At 42.9% G+C, this 24,429-nt stretch overlaps 1 long non-coding RNA gene across 1 annotated transcript; it reads left to right on the forward strand.

Annotated features, from left to right (window-relative positions):
• The first annotated feature begins 5,506 nt into the window (after positions 1–5,506).
• On the forward strand, positions 5,507–16,024 carry LOC140701370 (uncharacterized). The gene is made up of 2 exons (XR_012080311.2): positions 5,507–5,621; positions 6,469–16,024. It is a non-coding gene; the product is annotated as an uncharacterized LOC140701370 (long non-coding RNA).
• Positions 16,025–24,429: the final 8,405 nt, after the last annotated feature.

Below are 24,429 nucleotides of genomic sequence, written 5' to 3' on the forward strand. Positions count from 1 at the left end.
ACCCTGTCTTATTTTCGTGGAAACATGGTAATCATGGAGATGAATTGCTTTCTAAAAGTAGCTTTTTAAGCTCTGGAGGGTCAACAGGGACATTTATTGCTGCCTGCTGGTTTCCCCCTACATATCCACTGGTGGCCACCATATTACCAATTTTAACTGGCAGTTCTATTCTGAACACACATGCTTGGCTGTAAACCCTGCTGAACTCAGTGGCACTTCAGAGTAGATGAGCTGTAAGATCACACTATGAAACAAATCACCTGCTTTCAGTACATGTGTGGAAACGACCAACATGAATCTGCCTTGTTACTTTGTATTTTGTGTTGTTAGCCACCTAGAGTGGTCGCAATGACCAGATAGGCGGGGTATAAATGGAATAAATAAAATAAAATAAATGAAATGAAAATTACATACTATTCAACCGTGAATTGGCAGAAGAAAGAAGATTCAGAAACAGGATAAAGTGTACCTCACCATGGTAATCTGCACATTCTAAGACATGCAATGAATTTTGGTGGGAAAAAGCATATGTTAGGAAAATGCACGGATTTAAATGTAGATGTTTGTAAAATATACTGAGACATAATTTAATCAATGGGGAAACCATGTATGTTGAGAGAAAGGCATAATGGACAGGAAAAAAGGTGAAATCCACTTCTGTAACAGAAGTGAAACCAGCAGATCTTTTCAGCTCTATTCAGGAGGAGTGACTCTAGAATGTTGGAATTCAATATATAACTCTGTAAAATGTCATGAGCACTGGTGGCACTATATAAACAGCATCAGTCAGATGTGCAGAAAACTGCCCAGAAAACGCAGCACAGTCACCTTTCTGATTTTAAAAAGGGAAGTAAAACAGAAATATAGTTGTGAGGATCCTTTTTTTCTCACCAGTGAGTTTGGAAGCTAATTAAAGAAAATGATAATACATGCATGGATTAAAAGGGCACTCTGACAAAAGCAGAAGGATGGCAGGGTGATTAAACAGTAGAGCAAAAGGCAGCTAAAACAGACAAGAAGTCTTCTTTTTTAAAAGGGCACATCCTGCCCAGGCAAATAAAATAAACATTAGTATGCCAAAGTCAATTAAAATACAAAGCTACAATAAGGCAGGCCTGAAAAGTTCTCAGGATCAACAAAGTGCATGCATGTGGACAAAATTAATGAGAGGAACAATGGGAATAAAGTGTAAGGTGTTTTTGTACCTTAAAGACTAATAGATTTGTTTCAGGGGTGGGTTTCTCCACCACTGCCACCCTCTTTAATTTTGTCAACATGCTGAAATAGATTAAAACAACTGCCTCTTTGGATATACTTGCACGGCATTTTATTTAAGAGCATCAGCATTAAAGAATTACCTCCTCTGATTACTGTCTGTATATCAGGAGGATGAAAAAGAGGTGGATTTCAGAAACAAGTTACTTTGATAGCAAAACTTGGAAAAGTGGCTATTTTTGAGCAACCATATTCAGAATCCCTGAGCCAGCCCCATGCTGGCTGGGAGACACTGGGAGTATCAGTTTAAAAGAACAAAATTTTTTGTAAACTCTTGTAAGCAGTGAGTAGTGGGGCGCTAGAGGGGCAAGTGAACCATAGAATTGTCTGGGGACAGTGCTTGGGAAAAGCTACGGGGAAAAGCCAAGCAACTGGAGTTTAAATTTCATTTTTTTAAAAAACAAACAAACCATGGTCCTTATTCATAAGGCAAATCAATTTATATCTGGGTTGATAAAGAAATAAATATTCTGAAGTTTAGAAGTACATCAAATAATCTTCTGTAATTTCATCCCTCTGCTTCTCTTCCACTCCCATCCTTACATATATAAACCTATATCCTGTTTAGCCAACTGTGTAAGCTGCCACAGCAGCCTGACCAGAAGTGTGGTCATATGAAGTGGCCTGCCTGATGGTTAGACCACTGTAGCAGTTTCAGGACCTGGAGCTCCACACATGTCAATATGGAACAGGATAGTGATCGTAGTGATTAAACAAGAATTTTAGTCCAGACTCTCTCTCAAGAAAGAAAACCATCTCACCTGGGCTGGGCAAAGATCATATCATGGTACTATGGAGTTCGTGGGTCCCTACATTTTTACATTCCAGTATGGTATCTGTCCAAGTCATGGGCACATTATTTCATCAAATCACTATGAAAGAAAACAAGAAATGAATGTCAGATTGTCTTCTGAGAACCTGGAAGAAAGAGAAGCATTTGTACTTTATGTCAAGTAATTTATATGACAACCTTCGAATAGCCCTGACACATTGTCCTGAGGGATCAGTGCTAAGCCTGACATCATTGCACACTGTGTTCTTCTAGCTCCTTGGCAATCACGTTTTCCAAGGAAGTGGCAACTATAAGTTGGATTAGATGAAAGCTGCTGGTTTACAGTGGAAGTTGGATCGGTGTCACTACTGATTGGTGATGTTGTGGCCAATGTTGAAAGGCCAGTGCTCATCACTACATTTTCCACAGGCCTGCCGGTCAAGGAAAATCCAAAAAATGCAGGCAGCAAACCAGTTCTAGAAGCTTTCTTCTCCCTTGGCCATGCAGTCTGGGAGTTTCTGGGAGTTGTAGCCCAGAAATGTGAATTTTCTGAGACTGATCGCTTTTGCCATTTAAAAAAGGAGCAAAATCGTCTTGCACACCTATGCAAAGTTCCCCAAGTTGAGAAATCACTGTAGATTTGAGTGACTGGTTGATTGCACTTATATACCAATGACATAGTGCAAGGCACTAATTTAAGCAGCTTACATTATCAGTTGCATGCCGAGTCACACATCTCAGTGTGCAACTGATAATGTCTATGGTGATTTCCTAAGTTTGGGCAATTTGCCTCCAAAAATTACACTCTTTGTGCCTCATCAGTATAACTAAGTAAAAGGATTTGGGCCAATTTTTTTAAGAGATGAAAACAGCAAACATTTGCTTTCATGATGGGAAAAGCAAACAATGGTTAGGATCTGAAGAAGCTCAGCTCCCATGCAACAGGTCCACACAGTTCAGTGTCAGTGTCATTAACGCTGGTTGGCAGAGGCTTTTCCCATGGTTTCTAACAGGAGATGCTCTGAACCAGGGAACTTTTCCACACAAAGCTAGAACTGTTCACAGATCTCCCAGTTTTGTTTGGATACTGCTAGAGCAGTTCAGATCAGGACACCGTTCAGCTTGGAGCCATTCAGACACTCCCCAACTTCATCTGGACCCTGGATCTGAACTGCAATTCTGAAATCCAAAGCTCCATGCCTCCCATTCACTTGAATGGGAAAGCTCAGATGACTGTAACTTTGGGAAGGGAACTTCACACATTGACATGATGTTTGGCAACATGCTAGATCACAAAAGTGGCAAAAATTCTTCCCTTGCACCCAATGTAACAGGGGAGAGACAAGAGAAAGTTGTAATGTCACAATCCTGCCACATAATCTTAAGGATGCTTTCTTGAGAGGGACTTAGGCTATACTCTCTCTGTGGACAATGGCCAAAGCAGCCAAGGGACATCAGCAGCAAATTTGCCTTGGGTAACATGAGGCAGAAGACCCCAGGGTCAAGTGAGGTAGAATTCCAAGTGATAAACTGAAGGTGGGGAAGGGGAGACCCCAAACCCACAGGGAAATAAAAAGCAGGAAGGATTGACCCTGCCAAGCTAACACATAAGCCCAACCAAACACTGGCCAAGAATATGAGCATCCAACAGTCTCTCTCTTTCTCTCTCTCACTCTCTCTCTCTCTCACACACACAGACACAGACAAAATCCTAAAGTAAGTCAAAGTGAAACAATGTTTAAGTAAGGCAATACAGGATCTACTAACCAGCACCCAAGGGAGGAAAAAAAAGCAGAAATACCCTATACAAAATGATGAATTATATTTAGTCAGAAAATTGTGTGTATGTATGTTAAAAGTTACTCCATGACTAAAAAAGGTGTGGAGGGTCCCTGTGCAAGTTCATCTGGGCTTTATGATGTCTGGCATGGGATATTTCTTCTCTTTTCTCCATGACTGGAGAATGGAGGAGAGGCTCTTTTCCTTCATTGGGGGCTGAAGCTGTCAGTCAGCAAAGCCCAACTCCTTCCCCTTCACCATTTGTGAAGTCATACCATTTTGGTGTATTCCTTATATGGTTTCACAGAGCTTTTCCACTTTCTTCTGTAGTTTCCCTTTCTTCCTCCGTTTTTTCTGGGCATGTTTATTTAACTTCTTAAATTCGGTTATTGTTGTTGTTGTTATTGCTACTACTACCACCACCACCACTGCTACTGCTGCTGCTGCTGTTACTACTACTACTACTACTACTACTTTGGGGCCACTGAAATGTGTGGGCTTTGTGGCTTGATCTAGGCTGCAGAGGATGCATAGAACTAAAAAGCACATTCTTCACATCTGGGCTTCAGCTCGAGATCCTTTGCATTTATATGGCAAGGCTGCACAAGTTGCTCATCCCATCAAAAATATCTCAGCAACCTTTGAACATACACCTTCAATTCTCTGACTAAATATTTTCATTTAATTAATCTTCTGGTAAGAATGACCCAGAAAAAACACACTTCCCAATGGAGTGTATCCAAGACTGAAAGATTACATTTGCATCCCAACTGAGGGTTGCAGTAGTCAAGACACTGATGCTGTACCCAGAAGTAGTGTACTCTTAAGGGGGGGGGGAATGGTTTCTTCTAACATGAGGTTGTCTCAAACCGCATTGGATAAATTAGATCACTCTGTTTTTAAATTGGTCAGCAAGGGAGTAGCAGGGCTTTGTTTGCATGTTTGACTACTCAGCCAGTTAGCACTAAAAGGCCAAAATCCTGTTACATAGTTACAGTACATTGGCAGAATGCAAAGTGTTAACTGGCAGCACCTGCTGACAAGCCATTAACAAGTCCCCCCTTGGGTTTCTGGATGTGCACCAAGACAACAGGCAGGTGCGCATGTGAACATCCAAGCAGAGATTTCTTAAAGGACAGCAAGAACCCACTGCAAGTTAGGTCATTTGCCTTCTGTAGGTATAACTACACAACAAGATTTTGGCCAAAGATTAGCATGGCTGGAAAAGCAGGGAAATACTAATTTGCCTTAACATGTGTTCTAACCTTCATTAACAATAGATACTGTCTCAAATAGAAATCCTATACAGCAGAGTAACAATAACTGAATTTTTAATGAATAAACATACGTGGGATTGCATTCCTAGGGACCTTTACACTGGAGCAAACTCTGCTGAATAGAGGATTTGTTTCCCAGAAAACATGTTTAGGATTACAAAGTAAGATTGCCTGTTGCATTGCCTTGCTAAGTTATAAATTCAGTCGAACAGAATGGAACAGACGATGACTCTTGATATTTATATGGAGAAGAAAAAATTATTATAGTCAGTTTCTAGGGACTTGGAACAAATACTATTTTTGCTAGTGCATTTCTATTAAACTGAAATGCCAAGGTCTCTTTGCATGAGAGAATGGCAGGTTCATTTCATTCTCCTAAAGATATTTCTTCATCTTTGGCGCAGGAGGGGGAGTGAGCTGCTCTTGTATCTATAGTTAATGGGCACTGTAATCCTCTTAACCGTTCAGAGTCGTAATGGATCCTACAGAGCTTTGGAGCTTAGACAGTCATCTGGTCGGTGAGTATGTGTATTTTAAAACTTTTCCATAATTGTGGGATGGTGCTGATTCTCTATATCCTGTGATTTCATATGAATATTGCAAGGACCTGTATGTTGCTGACTGATTTTAGAGGCATGAAGTAGCCTCTCATCGATCAACACTGTATGTACATAAGTGAGACTAAACAGTTCTACTGATTTCAACAGGCAGTCCTAGGTAAGGTCTCCTGGGACTGCAGTCATGTGTTGTCGGGTGTGGAGCTGCTTAGGACTGCAGTCCTTCATGGAGTTACGAGGCACATGTTGGAACTTGATCAGAGATGGAGAACGTGTATCCATCCAGATGTTCCTCACCATCGGCTCTGCTGTTAGGGCTGATTGAGAGTTGTTGTCCAGACTAGATATGGGGGTGTTCATATTCATATACAAATACAAATATCACCACGCAGCTGGAGTTAATGAGGGTCCGGCCCCTGGGGCTGGACCATCCACTCACACATCCAGCGGCAGCAGCCCCTCTCTTCCTTCCCATCTCTCCAGAGCACCGCTTGGCTAAGCACTCAGCATCCTTGCAGGGAGATTTGTCCTCCCTCCCTCAGCCAGGAGTGACTAGAAAACCAGGAAGAGAATGGTGCTTGGGAGCAATTGGAAGGATGAGTGGAGCCAGCATTGGACGTGCGAGCGGACGGTCCAGCCCCAGGGCTTGGACCCTCCTTAACTCCAGCTGCGCTGGGATATTCGTATTCGTATACTAATACCCCATCTCTAGTCCAGACACATCTGGAGAAACACATACACTGTGACTCTGTGAAATCCAAGTAATTTGATCCGAAGTTATATATAACTTGTTTCTGCCTTCTTTCAGGTCTGAAGTTTGGAATGATGTGTCTAAAGATTTCAGCCTGCATCATAAGCATAACAGTCTGCACAAATTCAGGTCTCCGTAGCATGGAGAGGACCACTTTGTGCATTGACCAAATTCAATAGGTGCAGATACTTCAGGCACCCAGATGCCCAGGTTGTACTTCCTGCCCATGTACGGGTGTTGAAGGTGAGAAATCTTGCCGAAATTAAGATATGGCAACCCTAATCAAGCATTAACATGGTACAATACACAGGGAATCAGTGTACTAGGATTTGAAGACTAGAAGTCTAGACCTGGATGGAGATGTGAGGGTTCGGTGTGTACCAGAGCTATTCCTGTCTCCTTTGCAAGAAAGACTTCAGACGAGGATTGCTCTTTTAACAATGGAACATTTATTGTGTCATGAACAAATAAACTAGTGTCCTTAACCAGCTCTGAGTCTTTGTCTCCTTCTGCCAACAGGACAGTCAGGGGTTTCCAATCTTCAGCAATGAAGGGGTTGCCATAACTTGAGTTCCACGGGCCCGGGTGTTTGGGGGGACGGTCCACTCTCTTAGCGTAGTGGTTGATGGACCCAGCAACAGGGGCACAGCCTCATCTCAGAGAAGGTCATCCCACAGGGTATTCCCCGGCCAATCCAATGTTTCCCAGATCTTCTCAACTCCTCCTGTTGAGATGTACCTGTTTAGCTTTGGAGTGTTATAGGCCCAGAGCCTCTATCAAGGGAAAAACATTGCTAGTTCTATGTACAGTATTTGAATTGTTTCTTGGCTGATATGCTCAGCCCTTGAATGTAACAGAGGAGACCTCTGAATCTACCATGAATCTCAAGTTATTGAAACTAAGATTATTTAACTTCAATGCCAAAGCAGCAGCCACAGGAAAAAAATACTGTTTTCATTCACTAGCACTGAAATGAGGGCAGTGAGAAATATGTCTTCCAATAACTCTAAGAGGGACTGAAGGAACTCTGATGGCTAGTCATACAACTTGTGAGTCTTGGGCAACCTTCCTTACTAGATGCCCTCCAGATGTATTATGTTACAACTTCCATCATCCCCTTACATCCAAAGTGAGCAGTCATGGATTATGTTGCTATATTATACTCTACCAAAATCTGCAAGACACCAAGTGGGGTGAAATGTAGTTTAAATGAGGTACGGAGAAATCAGGATGTCAGAATTCTTCAATTATTTGCTTGCTGTATGTATTCACATTCATTGTTTCAAGCCATAGAGACTGAATCTGTCAAAATCCTAACAAGAATGTGTCATCAAATATGGAAGACAAAACAATGGCCCACAGACTTGAAACATTCAACATTCCAGTCTCTAAGAAAGAAGATGCCAAGGAGTGCAGTAAACTATTGGACCATTGCAAGCAAAGTGATGCTCAAGGTGTTGCAACAAGAGCTTTTACCTTATATGGAGTAAGACATGCCTGATGTTCAAGCTGGATTTAAAGAAGAGGAAGCACTCAATATTGTATTTCAGATATCCAATGGTTACTGGAGAGCACCAAAGAATTTTAGAAAAAAGATCAGTCTAAACTTTATAGACTACAGCAAAGCCTTTGACTATAGATAATGCAGATGACACCATAATACTGAGAGAAAGCAACAGTGATTTAAAATGACTCAAGAGAAAGTGGAAGAAGAAAGTGCCAAATCAGGATTCCAATAGAAGATTAAGAAGACAAAAATAATGACTACAGAACTACACAATTTTAGTGCTGACAATGAAGAAACTTGAATGTTTAGAAATTTTTTAGAAATACCTTGGTTCAATCATTAATCCAAGTGGAAACTGAATGAAGAAATGAGAAAAAGGCTTAAACTAAGAATGGCAGCAATGTAGGAATTAGAAAGATAATCAAGTCCAAGGATGTGCCGCTGGAGTCCAAGACCAACATTATCCACACTCTTATATTTCCAATCACCATGTATGAGTGTGAAAGCTGGACAGCTGAGAAAGCTGACAGGGAAAAAAAATCCTGATGTTTGAAATGTGGTGGTGGAGAAGATCTTTGTGGATATCCTGAACTGCCAGAAAGACAAACAAATGGATCCCAGATCAAATCAAGCCGGAACTATCTCTGGAGGCAAAAGTGTTGAAACTGAGACTGTCCTACTTTGGGCACATTGTAAGAAGGGAAGATTCTCTGGCAAAGACAATAATGCTGAGAAATGTTTAAGGCAATAGGAAAAGAGGTAAAATCAAATAAGTGATGGACTCATTCCCTAAAGGAAGCCACTGGCTTGAGTTTACTAGAGCTGAACAGGGTAGCTGAAGACATGATGTTTTGGAGATTGCTCATTCATAGGGTCACCGTAAGTCAGAAATTACTCAACGGCACATAAGAACAGCAACAATGCATTTATATTTGTGTTGCCACTATTCAGTTCCTCAGATGGCCTAGATACATACTCAACAATTTCTTGACGACGAAACCATTCCTAAGCAACTGTAAAAACAGCAGCAAACAAAGGGAGACATGAAGACGTAGCAGCAGTGTGCAAAGAAAACACAGAAGTTGCTCATAGAATTTAAATGTAAAAGCATAGCAACATAATCATTTCAAAAGCTTGGTGGAATAAAAAGGTCTTTGCCTGGCACCAGAGAGACATCAAAGTAGGGAAGAGCTGAAACGTCCAGGGCTGCAGGTGTCACGGGTGGGGTACCAGCAAGAGGTCCTCCCTTTATTTGCCACTTGTCGTGGTTCTGAAGCAGATGGTGCATGAGAAAGCCTCCCCCCCCCAACACAAATCTTTGTGCATGGGTAAGTTAATAAAGGAGGAGGATGGAGGGGGACAGCCCTAAATGGGTGGGGTGGTGGTACACTGGTCATCTATGGACTGGTCCTCCTTCAGGATTTACAGGTGCAAGCACTAGCACCTTTCATTTTGTATGGAAATGGAGCAACAGCTAATAGGGCTATCGCAGGATCAGTGAGATATGTTCCCATTCGTGAGTCCCAGGAAGTAACCGTGCAATCACATTCGACCAAAGTCATGTTTCTTAGCAGTGTTCAAAAGCAGAGCCATCCATAACGCATGGAATATCTTGGATCAAATCCAATGTTGTTTCCCTTTTCCTTTCTACTGCATACCTCCCCATGCCCTGCTATCAAAACACACACACACACACACGCACACACAAACACACACACAAACACACACACACACACATTTTGAGATACATCACCAAGAAAAGATTTTAAAAATGAGTGGATTTCCATTCTCAGACGGAAAGACGGTTCCTGCTCTCTTAAGTTTAATAGTGGCATGCTTTTTTAAAAAATGTTCACTTAGCTTCTAGAGTGACAGTACTCATCCCTGGTATATTGTCCGGCTGAGAGAGAAACAAGAAAGCAGTTAGGAAGCAGGTGGTAAACAGAGCCATTTTAGAAGAAAAAAACAATTTGAAAGGTCACAAGCATGCAGGATAAATAAACTGTGGGAAAAGAAATTGATCTGTAAGATGGGTTCCTGAAGTTGAGAGCCTGCAGACAATAGAGGAGTCATATGTTTGCTCCCAAATTTGTCTTGCTGAGTTCAGTGAAGCCCGCTTTCAAGTAAGCCATGTGAGAGGAAAGACTTTTAAAACACTTTTGCAAGGAGAAGGAATTGTTTGCAATCTGGATGAATTTTAAGGCTTTTATGTAAGGTCAGTGGGTCTCAAACTGCGGGCTGGTAGCACAGGGAATTGCTATCCTTCCCTGGGTCTCCAGGTGAGGAGACAAATTTCAAGGCAAGAGGTGCTGGAAGAGGAGAGAATGTGAATTGTATGAGAGAGGGGCTTTCTTTAAAGCTGTGGCACTCATGATACAGATTCTCAGCTGGTGCCGGGACTCCCCAGTTTAGCATGAAAGTGTCTGTCGTCTGTCTGTTGCTCTGGCCAGCAACAGCAAAGGTCCCGGCAACCATCTCATCCCCATGTATATCATAGGCCACGCTGATTGGGACATAATACCTAGTGGGAATAAGGCAAGCAATGCAGCTCCTGGGTGTATTGGTTCCCAATCCTTTGCCCCCTGATTGTGCCAACCCCTCCATTCAAGGGCAGAATTGCATATGCCACATTCCACTAAACTATCTTGCCGTCCTCAGGCATAGCAGGCTATATTATCCAAGTTTCAACATTCAATGGAAAGTCCTGCTGAATAATTCTGTTGTGGCAGTTCTGTTGAGGGGAAAGCAGCATAACTTCATGTGCTTTTTGTGAAGCAGGGAACTGTCTTGGGTGAACCGTCACGTGGAAGGCAGCCTGTCGGACTGGAGACCCTCTTGTGAGGCCCCACCCAATTCTGAATGGTGGAAGGAATCAATGTTCAAATTGGGTTGGAAAGTCTCCATGGACACAAAAATTCAATGTCCATGGGTAGATGATGACATGGAGAAGGGGCATGTTTAGCTCACTCTTCCTGCTCACACATTCATTTCAGCTGCTTTAAGAGTATGTAAAAAATACAGCTACAGAATCATTGAAATTGAATGAAACAGAGCATTTATATAGCATTGTGCTAAGGCCCAATAACTAATGGGTAAGATCTCAATTAAAAATGAGATCTAAATAAAGAGCTGATGATGTTCCAGACATAATACAAAATGGACATCTATGGTTATTTTGTTTTTTCATCCTCCTCTTGATCCATCTTTTCTTCTCTTCATTCCTCTCCTACTGGAGGTTGGGCATAATCATGCCTATTCTTAGTTAGAGGTTGCAGTAGCTCCAAACAATGATGTCTCGATGCACCCAACCCATTCTCCCCAGTTCCTCAGCCAAGAAGGTCTTCTCCTTCCTGCACTTCTTTTCACATTTGCTTCACCTTGAATGATCCCCTGTAACAAGCTTTTTGTTTCGAATTATTTGACCAAAGTATTCTTGCTTTCTGAATTTTATGGATTAAAAGGGGAAAAAAGATTATTCATGTTGATCATCCTCTTCATTGAAAAAATGCTTGACATCCGGTGACAAACACACTTTTTCAAATGCTTCAACCTTTTCCATAGTTGTCCGGTTGAAAATCCATTATTCCATTCTCGTATAGCAGAAAGAAGGAATGAAAACCCATATCACTCTATAAGGCACACTCAGAAAGTGAATTTTAGGTTTTCCTTGTGTATCATATTCTTTGTCTTAGAGATGCTGCTCCTGACTTTCACTGCTTATTAATGATCTGAAAGTCTGTTGATCCAAATTCCAAGGTACCTGTATATATTAACATACACCAGATTCCATTCAGGATCTTTACCTGGTTGACTTGATTACTTGCTCCGTACTGTAATTGTCTTGATGAGCACAGACATTGTGCTCCTAGTAAGAAAGTGCTACCATTCATTGCAGCATCACCAATCATTGGCTGAAATCCTGTTGCTTAGCATAATGAGCTAAAGGAGGACCATTTGATTCAATTGAACTGAGGGAGGAGTTGATTCACAAAATCCCCACTAATTCAATGGGTCTATTCTACTGCAACTTATAACTATACTTGACATTACATTAGGCATCCTTCAGTCTCAAGAGATTATGGTAACGTGCTCTGTGTGGAGGACTTGGAACAGCATCTAGTGTGGCTGAGAAGGCCAATTCGAGAGTGACAATCCCTTCCACACTGAAGACAAATACAATCTGTCCCCTGTCCAGCTCCCTCATTTTGCTGGTTTCAGGACTGCCTCTTTGCCTCAGCCTGCTGGACAAGGGTCTCTTCTTAAATTGGGAGAGGCCGTGATGCACTGCCTGCCTCCAGGCTGAACGCTCAGATGTCAGGGTTTCCCATCTGTTGAGGTCCATTCCTAAGGCCTTCAGATCCCGCTTGCAGATATCCTTGTATCGCAGTTGTGGTCTCCCTCTGGAGCGATTTTCCTGTATTAATTCTCCGTACAGGAGATGTTTTGGAGTCCAACCATCAGCCATTCTCACAACATGCCCAAGCCAACGTAGATATTGCTGTTTCAGTAATGTATACATGCTAAAAATTCCAGCTCAGTCTAGGACTACTCTATTTGGAACTTTGTCCTGCCAGGTGATACCAAAAATGTGGCAGAGACAATGCATATGGAATGTGTTCCTCTCCTGCCGTGCACAAAGGGTCCAGGACTCACTGCAGTACAGGAGTGTGCTCATTACACAGGCTCTATAGACCTGGATTTTGGTGTATGCCGTCAGCTTCTTATTAAGCCATACTCTCTTTGTGAGTCTAGAGAACATGGTAGCTGCTTTGCCAATGCCTTTATCCAGCTCAACATGTAGGGAGAGAGTGTCAGAGATCGTTGAGCCGAGGTACACAAAGTCATGAACAACCTCCAATTCTTGTGTGGAGATGGTACTAAGCAACAGGATTTCAGCCATTGTGATGCCTGAATGGAGTAGTCCTTCAGACTGAAACGGCTGAGGTGTGCACTGAATAGAGGGGTCATGTACATACCAAAATATTGGGCTGCAGAGAATGCTAAAGGATAGAACAGAAAGCCTGCCTGCTCTCCCGAGTATTGCCAGGAAGTTCAATGATCTGCCAGTGAAAATGCTGAACAGCCAAAGGGGTTGCCAAGTCTTCGGACTCCAGTCGAAGTCTCAGGGAATTGTTCCACTTCCTGTGTCTCCAGGCAGGGAGGCAAAGATCAGTGTAAATAATGTTGGGAGGGGAGGAAATGTGACTTCATTGTGTGTGATGGCTCCCAAATACCACCAGGGCTTACTGGCCTAGCAAAAAGATGTTCATGCAGAATATTTGTTTGTGAGACAGAGAGTGGAAAATACACATTGTGTGTCTCATTCTTTTCACACCTGCCCACACATCCCAGTTGAATCCCCACTATGCAGCTCTGAGAGGGATGACGTCGGCAGCGGCAGTGGCAAATTGCCTCAGATTAAAGTTTCCTCTTTGACCCTTCGTTGCATGGTGTACAGGTCACATGCGCCCCTGGCACCGTTTCATGGGCAGTGGTTTGCTACTGCTTCTGCTCTCATTCCTCTGGTTCACACAGAGCTTCACAACAGGATTTCAGCCATTATTATGCATGTCTTGCACAAAGGCCCATCCTCTTGTCTTAGATTTGGGCCCTGAATTCTCAGAGAACAAGGAGCTGCTGATCTGGCAATGCTATTGGGCAGGTACTTGGTGGGCACTGATTGTGTAACACCTGTCCTACTGAGCCCATGTGCAAACTCTTGGCTCCAGATGGGGTATCTGGAATCAGTATATAGAGTCAGGAGGCGAGCTGAGGAGCCTGACGCCGAGAGAGGCCCAGAAGGAAAAAACACGAAATCGGGCCTTCTCGGCGGTGGCTCCTCGCCTCTGGAACAAACTTCCTCCGGAGATTCACGCGGCCCCTACGCTGGGTACCTTTAAAAGCCAACTAAAAACATAGATGTTTATTCAGGCCATCCCTCCAGTCAATACTTGATTCTCTCATCTTATTTCTCCTTTATTTACTTTTATTTTATTTCTTGGTTTTTACATTTTCATTTGTAGACTCATGTAATTTTATGTAACTATGTGTTTTATGAATTGATAGTAATATATTGGAAGCCGCTCATAGCATAGGCATCCTTCAGTCTCGAGAGACTATGGTAACATGCTCTGAATTGAGGAGTGTCCTCTCCAGAGCATGAAGCCCGGGTAAGGTAATATGGAGGATAGACTGTTACCCAAGCAGCAGATCCCTCCTCTCCACATTGCTGAAATGGTCCAATGGAAAGGCAAGGGCCAATACAACTGGTTCCAGCAATGTTGCAAGAGTTGGCAGAACGACACATGCTGCCTTCGGGACTCCAGCTCCGGATTTTGCCTCGAGGTTAACTCCTGAAGCCTTTTCCATTGGTGGATATAGCCACAAGGCAGTGGAGGTTTGAAATCGGAGTTTTCCTTCTCCTAGATGGGCTGCCTTCCATGACTCTTCCATGGAAGCCGTTCAGAGTGGTCGTATAGACCAGATGGGTGGGATACAAATCAAGTCAAATCAAATCAAATCAAATCAAATCAATCAATCAAATCAATCAATCAATCAATCAGTCAATCAATCAATCAATCAATCAATCAATCAATCAATCAATCAATCAATCAATATCCTCTGACAGTGCAATAACAAGCTCGTCCCCACCGGCTCCAAATCTAGCCATCCTGGCTGATGTAGGATCCATGTCAAGGGTGGGAAATCTGTGGCTGCTCAATTAGCACTGGCCATTCTGGGAGGGGCTGATGGAAGTTACTGTCAAGCAGTTGAGAGGGCATGGGGGACCCTGCTTTCCTCATTAGGCACACATTTAGACTGGGAAATGCCATGGCACGTAGAGTGCCCTTCCCCCCTACTCCCTTGCAGCATGTATTAAAATATAACGTACCCGGCAGGACAAGCTTGTTGCTGTTTATCTCCCAACATTCTGCCTTTGTGTAGAGTTAAAATATGACTGTGTTTGTCCACAGCGCAATCCCTAGTTAAGCACTGAATATGCAAAGTTCTGAACATTCGGCTCATAAAACAAGCCTAGTTAAAACCATTTTTATGGCTGCTTTCCCTCCTTTCCTTGATTCCTCCCCTCACGCATTGCTGCTTGAATTAAAATCTGTCTACAGACCTTCCTACCCTGTCTGAAAGTAATAGCAATGTAACAGTTATATTGCTTGGTTATGAATCATAAACCTGCTCATCCGCCAACCCAAAATTCAAAATGCAAACTATCAATTTGACCTCCTTTTTCAGATTTGGCTGTGGGGTGGGATGGGGGAAATGCTCTTTTTCATTTCACCATTTTCATGTTTTAAATCCCCGAGGTAGTTATTTATTTATTTATTTTTTTAAAAAAATCTTAGCGTACAGATGCAAACAACAAATGTCTAGCAAATTCTTTTTCCCTCCTGACAGCCAGCTATTAATCATACTTAAAAACAGAAAGTTAGATAATGTATGTCAATAGAGCTAAGTGCTTTAGCTATCTGCAATATTAAAAGACAAATGTGCTTTGCATGCTGTGAGAGAGGTTACAAGTTCTAATAATAATGGGACGTGCTAGATGGGAACGCTAAGGCGTATTACCCTCTTCTTCTTTTTTAGGAGGGCTGTGTGGTTTCCGTAGTTTGTGGCTCAGGTGTGCAATTACTCCAGATGGTCCAGGCCTACTTGTAACTCCTGTGATACATTCTTCAGCCCCCCCACACAAACTCCCACTCTGATAGTTCTGAATGATTGTTTTCTTTTATGGTGAAGCCAGCTGCAGTTTAGATCTGGGCTGCACTGAATTTCAGTGCTGCTTTCACACACAGAGAGGGAGGAGGGAAGGAAAGAGAGAGAGAGAGAGAGAGAGAGAGAGAGAGAGAGAGAGGATGGCCAGGACATCTGAAAGCTGCAGTCAAAAAAGTACCCTGTTTCCCCAAAAATAAGATCTAACCTGAAAATAAGCCCTAATATGATTTTTCAGGATGCTCCTAATATAAGCCCTACCCCCAAAATAAGCCCCAGTTAAGTGAACCCCGGCCTCCACTATTGTGCAGCAACCAGAAGAAGATGACATGACTGTATTTGAATACATGTAGATGGCTGTACATGAAAAAAATAAAACAACCCCTCAAAAATAACCCCTAATGCGCTTTTTGCAGCAAAAATTAATATAAGACCCTGTCTTATTTTCGAGGAAACACAGTAATTTTTATGAACTCTGAAAAGGGGGCATTTTGCAGAATGTGAAGCAATGAAGAATACGTCTCTTGGTACCTCCAGCCTTGTCCTCAAGGGAAACCTGGCAAAGAAATAATCCTCCCACTCCCAATATCTTGCAGAAAAGGAACTGGACATAGCCAGTAAAGGAGGGAGGGAAGCTGAGTCACAGAATCCCCACAAATTCAATTGCTTTCAGTGCAATTCTCCCAGATAACCAGGGCTGTAACTAGAATGGTGCAAGCAGAGCTCTGCCCCCAGGGACCAAAATGTAGAGGATGCCAAGATCTAAAGGTAAACCAACTGATGAACTTTGGGAAAATACACATATCTCACAGCTCTATCCTTCCTTCCTTCCTTCCTTCCTTCCTTCCTTCCTTCCTTCCTTCCTTCCTTCCTTCCTTCCTTCCTTCCTTCCTTCCTTCCTTCCTTCCTTCCTTCCTTCCTTCCTTCCTTCTTGGCATAAACTTTCATTTGTAGCAGCACCACGTTCTCTTTTTCCCTTCAAGAAGGGCTGACACCCATGTGTTAGGGTGGAGTGGATGGAGGATATTGCCAAATCCCCCCGCTGGGGATGGCGGCAAAATTGCTAATTGCAGCTGGGTCTGTAACTTACATTACTGGCGTTTGCAATCCTGCCTGAAATATACAGACATATCTTGGGTCTCCTCTTGCTGCAGACATGGCAGAAATTAGTGCACTGAAGTGCACCTGCTCTCTTTCTAATTTCTGGTACTGTCAGAATATCTGCACTTACCCTACTCTTGGTTTATTTTATTTTATATTATTTTTTCTAAAGACAGTGCACAGAGCTGATTTGAACAGGGCTGGATCATCCAACAGGTTAAGAACTCCTTATAGTGATTTTGTGAATGATGCTGATGCCAGCATTGAAGGGGGGAAATGTCATGAAAATATGAATTATGTACAGTGGGGTCTTGACTTAAGAATGGCTCGAGTTAAGAACATTTTGACTTAAGAACCGCTCTCATAGGAAAATTTTGACTTGACTTAAGTACTTAGATTTGAGTTAAGAACTGAAAAAAACCCACGTGGGAGGCAGGGAAAGTGCAAAATGTGAACTTTCAGTTAACTGTTGGCCAGTGAAAAGGGTGCCTGTCTGCTTCCTCACTCCTCCCAGCGTTTAAAGAGTGGATTGGGAGACAGTCTTCGGACTGCCTGGTACTGGACTGCCTGGACTGTATTTTCCCTGCCTTCCCTGAACCTTTCTTGACCTAAGAAAAAAAGAAACAAAATATCCCCCTCTAGTGGTCGAAGGCAGAATAGCAGCTTCCCATTAGTTTCTATGGCCAGAAAAGAGCAGATACGGATCAAATGGTTTTCAATGCATTCCTATGGGAAATGCAGATTTGACCTGAGAACTTTTTGACTTGAGAACCGCCTTCCAATACGGATTAAGTTCTCAAGTCAAGACCCCACTGTATGTGTTTTGATATTTAGATTTTTTTAAAAAGCAGGCTTATTAAATGGCCCACTAAGACTTCCAGTAATTGTGCTAGTGATTCATAAGGGAAAGAAAGTTTGAGAACCATGGCCATTTAGTGGCAGGGGGGGGGGATGTAGGATCTCACTTACCTTGGCTGTCTTGACTTTCAGAACTTCTACGTATACTGTGAGCAAAGATGACAAGCCTGACTCCAGATGCTTGCCTGTGTTGACTGAGGGCAGCCGCCATTATCTATCTGTTTCATTCTCAACCAGCCTATGAACCATTCTTTCAACAAAGAATGTTTTATGAGATTCCACTCAGATGGAGAGTGTAGAGCAGGAAGAGTGAATATAAGATGGCAGCAACTGAGTTGTTGGCATGTTTTCAATTTCTCGTTTTCATAAAGCTTTCTATACCTCTCAGTCTTTGTGTAAGCAGTGTGTAAGGTCAGTTGCTCTCTTCACAGATGCCCTCAAGAATTATTTTAATTGAAATAATATTAGCTGTGGGTCCGATAGCAATTTTTTTATATTTTTATTGTATTTTAATTGTTTTGAATTTTTATTGTATTTTAAATGTTGTAAGCCGCCCAGAGACCTTTGGGTAGTGTGGGTGGCATATAAATTAATTAATTAAATAAATAAATAAGAAAAATTAATTTGTGGATCACAGTGCAGGGTGGCTTACAATTATGTAGATGAAATACAACACAAACTTACAATCAACTGGATTCGTGCATTGAGCACGGGGTTGGATTTGATGACCTTATAGGCCCCTTCCAACTCAATAATTCTATGATTTTATGAATGAAAGCATAAGAAAAGGAGGACACAATTCAAAAGCACACCAAGAAAGAAAAATGCGTCTCCCAGTCACAATGTTCTTGATTTAAAATGTGGTGGATTTAATACACCTGTGAAAGCTGCTAAATTCTTTTTTGAAGGATGGAAAAAAATCTCCTGGTTTCTCCCACTGGATTTTTTTTTAAAAAAATAGCAAGAACTTTATGTCCTGAATACAGTATAAAAATGCTCGGAAACTTGTGGACATTTAAATAAATGAAATGAAGTTTCCTCTATTGGCAGCAGTACATTTCAACAGGTACAGCTGTTCTCACTATGGAGATGCCCATGTTATACTTGCTGGCCATGTCTCTCAAAAAACAACAGAAAAGTGGCAATCCTAATTCAACATTATTTTGGTCATTTGAAAGGAGATGCTAGAGGAGAGCTTTGCTGATACCCTGGACTGCCAGAAACACAAACAAGTGGGTCCTGGATCAAATCAAAACTATACTATTCTGGAGGCAGAAATGTTAAACTTGAGGCTGTCCTCCTTTGGGCTCATCTTGAGAACACAGGAGTCTATGGAAAAGACAATAACGCTGAGAAAAGTGGAAGGCAGCAGGAAAACTGGAAGACCATATAGGAGATGGACTGACTCCCAAAAAGAAGTCACAGGCTGAACAGGGCAGCTGAGGACATGACATTTTGGAGAGCACTCATTCATAGAGTTACTGTAAGTCAGAGGCAACCTGACAGCACAGAAGAAGAACAACAAGAAGAACAAGAACAAGAAGAACAACAATGGTTCAACATGGTTTAGCTGTGGAAGCTTTAGGTTTGGAGTGGTAAATACCCATGTTTTGGTTCCTCCCACATTAAAACCACCACTGTCATCAATAGCATCTCAAATTCTTCACATTCCAAATATGAAGAAATTTGCAAATGTTAGCAAATTCTTAACAGAAAATGGCCGAAAAGAAATGCTCATTCACAGTTATGTTTCACAGCAGACTTAGAGGATATGCTTGCTGTGTGAGGTGGTGTATGGAATCTCCAGTTACTGCAGGATCAAATAAATTCAAGGCTTCTTAGTATTTGTAAAATGAGCATCTGCTTGGGAGACAGGTTTGGAAGGAGCCTATGTATCATATGTGTATTTTGGACATGTATCCATGGGAGTAAACAGCAGTCACATTAAAGCCATTGTTGTTGCCTTCTTTGCTTAACCATGTAGCCTTACAGTCTCCTAATGCAATAGTTCCCAACCTTGGGTCCCCAGATGTTCTTGGACTAAAACTCCCAGAAGCTTTCACCACTAGAACCACTCGTCAGGGTTTCTGGGATTTGTAGTCCAAAAAACATCTGGGGACTCAAGTTTAGGAAGCACTACACTTTACAGTTTAGATGCACTTTACAAAAAAAAAAAATCCAAAGCAATGAATGAATGAATGAATGAATGAATGAATGAATGAATGAATGAATGAATGAATACATAAATACATAAATGAAGTGGGATATCTGCAACTTCTCTCCTCTGGAAATAAGAACTCCTCACCCTGGACTCTCTTTGGGAATTTCCTTAATCTATGTATCTGCTGGCAATCCTATAATCCCACATAATTGCATTAGTCTCAGTGGCAGATTAACTCTAAGTGCCCCTACAGACAGGGAGCTGTCAGTCCTGCCATTGTTTTCCACTTAATATGATTCTAGGCAGAAAAGAAGAAAACTGGCTGAGAGCCTTCGTCTCACATTACGACCCTCAGCTTCTAAACCAATTAAGGAAAAAAGGATTTACAGCCAACTGGATTAGGGGGCCTCTGTTTATATCATCCCATATTTCTTTGTAAAATATGCTCCACTTTCTATCCAACCCTGGAATCTCAACTGTGATTCCATTGTTTTTTTTCTCTCTCTCTCTCTCTCTTTTGCTTTCTCTTTTGAAGAACACCCTGTCTATTTTTCTATCTATATTTGCCAATTAATCCTTGCATAGATTATTTCAGCCTTAGGGGTGGATCAATTGTAGCTTTATTACAAATCCATTGACTAAGGAATGACAGGGTATTATGCATGCTACTAGTTTAGAAACAACATTCAACATCATGATTTACATGGAGAATTTACAGGAAAGGTCTCTATGACACGCACCCATCCAGAGGAGCAACTCTTGTTTGTTTGTTTGTTTATTAATATACCACCCATCTGACAGCCAAGGCCACCCTGGGCGGTTTACAACAAATAACAAATAGCAACAGAGTAACAAAACAGCAAATAGTGACATTAATATATAGGGATGAAAATCAAAAATCATAAAGTGAAGTGAGGATAAAACTATAATACAATAAATACAATTAAAACTGTAGAAAAATAAAAACGGAGCATGGCAGTATGATATAAGTTATATTATTGGACACTATTGTATCAGAGTGTAGTTTGTTCAGGGAAGGCCTGTCTAAATAGCCAGGTTTTTAGTAGCTTTTTGAATGTGCCCAGTGAAAGGGCCAGGTGGACTCTGGCCAGAAGAGAGTTCCACAGCTGTGGTGCTGCCGCTGAGAAGGCCCGATGTCTAGTGGTTTTTTTCCGGGCCTCTCTTGGGGTCAGAACTCTGCAGCAATCTTATAGGACAGGCAGACCTAACTGGAAGGAGGCACTCAGCCAGATATTGAGGTCCCAAACCATTTAGGGTCTTTTAGGTTAGTATCATCACCTTGAAACTGGTACGGAAGCAAACAGGTAGCCAATGTAAGGTGGCCAGGGTGGGGGAGATGTTTTGATATTTTCTAATCCCACTCAGAAGTCTGGCCACCACGTTCTGGACCCGTTGCAGTCTCTGTAGCAGTCCCCAAGGGAAGCCCCACATAGAGGGCATTACAGTAGTCTAATCTCGAGACTACCAGCACATAGACGAGAGTGCTGAGGGACTCAGTGTCAAGGTAGGGATGCAGCTGGGTGATCCACTTTAGGCGGAAATAAGCAAATCAGACCGCAGACGCTATCGGATAGTGATGGGTCCAAAAGCACACCCAAGCTGCGGACCTCATCCTTCATGGAAAGAGTGCTCCCCCAAAAAAGATAGGGGGGCACCCAGACCACAGACACTAGGGGCCGCCACCCACAGGATTTCTGTCCTGTCTGGGTTCAGCCTCAGTCTGTTTTCCCTCATCCATCCTAGCACCACATCCAGGCAGCACTCAAGGAATGGGACAGCATCCACTGCAGAAGGACAGGAGAAGAGATAGAGCTGTGTGTCATCTGTGTATTGGTGACACGAAGCTCCAAAACTCCTGGTGACCTCCCCCAGCGGCCTCATATAGATACTAAATAGCATTGGGGAGATTATTGGCCACTGTGGGACTCCACAACTGAGAGTCCACGGCGTGGACATTATCTCCCCAAGCTGACGTCTCTGAGGACAGTCCTCCAGAAAGGATCAGAGCCAGGCCAAAGCCTGACCAGCAATCTCCACCCCCAAGAGCCTCCCCAGGAGGATATCATGGTCAACTGCATCAAAGGCCACTGAGAGGTTGAGGAGGGCCAGCAAGGACATTTTGCCCTGTTGGCCTCCCTCAAGAGGTCATCTTGCAGGGCGACCAATGCTGTCTCCATGCCATGACACAGCGTGAACCTGGACTGGAACAGATCAAGGGCATTGGTCTCCTCCAGGAGAGCCTGAAGCTGGTTAGCCACCAATCTCTCCACCAGCTTGCCAATAAATGGGATATTGGTGACTGGACGATAGTTGTTAATATCATCAGCCGCCAAATTGGTTTTTCTCCAGATACACCTAATGAGTGCTTTCTTGAGGGCAAGGGGGTCCCTGCCCTCAAGGAGAGACCCATTGATAATAGCCTCCACCCACTGCATTGTTAGAGGCCTGGCCACTTTCAAGAGCCAGGCCTGGCAAGGATCTAGTGAGGAGGTGGTGGCCCTGCAGCAATCAAGGACCCTGTCAATCTTAGCTGACATCACGGGCTGAAATTACTGTATGTTAAAATTCCCGGGGAAGGCGATGTGCTGGATGTCTCGGCTCAATCCACGGATAAAGAGGAGATATCCAGGTCCTAGCGGATGGCCTCCCCTTTTTGTTTAAAGAAGGCCACAAATTGGTCACAGGAGATGCTACTGCGATTCCTGTCACTGTGACCTTCTGGGTAAATTGCGTACAATGCAGAACAGTTCTGCTTGATGGTCCCGAGCTTCACTTATCCAGCAAGCAAAGTAGAATTTTCTTGTAGCCTTCACTTTGGCTAAATAAATATTTAATATGATTTTTGTGGCATTTAAGTTAGCTACTGTCAGAGCCCATCTCCAAATGCCCTCTTTTTGTTGTTGTTAGTCGTTTAGTCATGTTCGACTCTTCGTGACCCCATGGACCAGAGCACGCCAGGCCCTCCTGTCTTCCACTGCCTCCCGGAGTTGGGTCAAATTCATGTTGGTTGCTTTGGTGACATTGTCCAATCACCTCGTCCTCTGTCATCCCCTTCTTCTCTTGCCTTCACACTTTCCTAGCATCAAGGTCTTTTCCAAGGAGTCTTCTCTTCTCATGAGATGGCCAAAGTATTGGAGCCTCAGCTTCAGGATCTGTCCTTCCAGTGAGCACTCAGGGTTGATTTCCTTCAAAATGGATAGGTTTGTTCTCCTTGCAGTCTAGCCTCCCCCTATTACACTTCATCCCCTGCACCTGTTGGTGATACCCTGTTTCCCTGAAAATAAGACCTAACCTGAAAATAAGCCCTAGTATCATTTTTAAGGATGCTCGTAATATAAGCCCTACCCCAAAAATCAGCCCTAGTTAAGTGAAAGCCTGACCTCCACCATTGTGCAGCAACCAGAAGATTCATCATTGTTGTTTAGTCATTTAGTCGTGTCCGACTCCTCGTGACCCCATGGACCAGAGCACGCCAGGCCCTCCTATTTTCCACTGCCTCCTGGAGTTGTGTCCAATTCATGTTGGTTGCTTCGATGACCGAAAACCTGGTTTTCTTGAACCAGAAGATTACATGACTGTATTTGAGTATACGTAGATTGTTGTACATGAAAAAATTAAAACATCCCCTGAAAATAAGCCCTACTGTTCCTTTTTTGGAGCAAAAATTCATATAAGACCCTGCCTTATTTTCGGGGAAACACAGTACCAGGCAGCTGGCTGGGGTCGAGAGTGAAGTGGGTGTTTAGGAGATATCCTGTCAGCTGCCCTGGTGGCTGAAGTCACTCAGGACAATTAGTCTGGAGGACCTCAGTGCCGCTGCTGAGATGAAGTCCACCAGCTCCAGAAAGGAGAGTGCTGGGTTGCAGGGAGCACAATAAACCAGCACCATCCCAAATCCATCCCTGGTCCCCACCGACATGTGAAGGGCCTCAAAGCCTGGGATGCTCAAGGCAGAGAGCCTGACAACCTCTAAGGTGTTTTTATAAATAATGGCAACTCCCCCTCCCTGACCCTCCAATCTACCTTGGTGCTGGATGGAATATCCAGATGGACAAATTTATGAGAGGGCTATACCGCCCTCTGCGTCCACCCAGGTTTCAGTAATACAGGCCAGATCTGCTATTTCATCTAAGATCAAATCCCAATCATCAGAATCCTGTTGGGATTTTACTCTGGAGTAAGTGAAATCCTGTAAGTCATGGCATTGATTTTCAGTTATTTAAGAAAATGCCAGTTGGGTGCCTGGGCACATGTGGCATGAGAATAGTCTTCCATCTGGGCACACAACTGGCATCTTCTCAATATGCTGCCATGACATCCACAATTGTCGCTACTCCAGAGTAAAATCCCAGTAGCATTCTGGCCAATGTGAACTGCATGAACTTATCAGGAAGCCTCTGCATTTTGGGCAAACCCGAAAACCTGGTTTTCTTGAATTATAATGGTGTAGATGGAAGACAGTACTGTGAACAACTGTTGCTCTTGCAAATCCCCTATGAACTGTGTTGTTTATGCTGGTAAATCAGCTTCAAGAAAGACCCATCAGGAACGTGGGTTGGTTCCACAAGTAGGACAGATTATCATCCTGAAGAATTCTCCTTAATTTCCTCACGAAAGTTCCCCATAGCAGTGTGAAAGGACA

The sequence above is a fragment of the Pogona vitticeps genome, chromosome 1 (genome assembly GCF_051106095.1).
Source record: "Pogona vitticeps strain Pit_001003342236 chromosome 1, PviZW2.1, whole genome shotgun sequence".
NCBI lineage: Eukaryota > Metazoa > Chordata > Lepidosauria > Squamata > Agamidae > Pogona > Pogona vitticeps.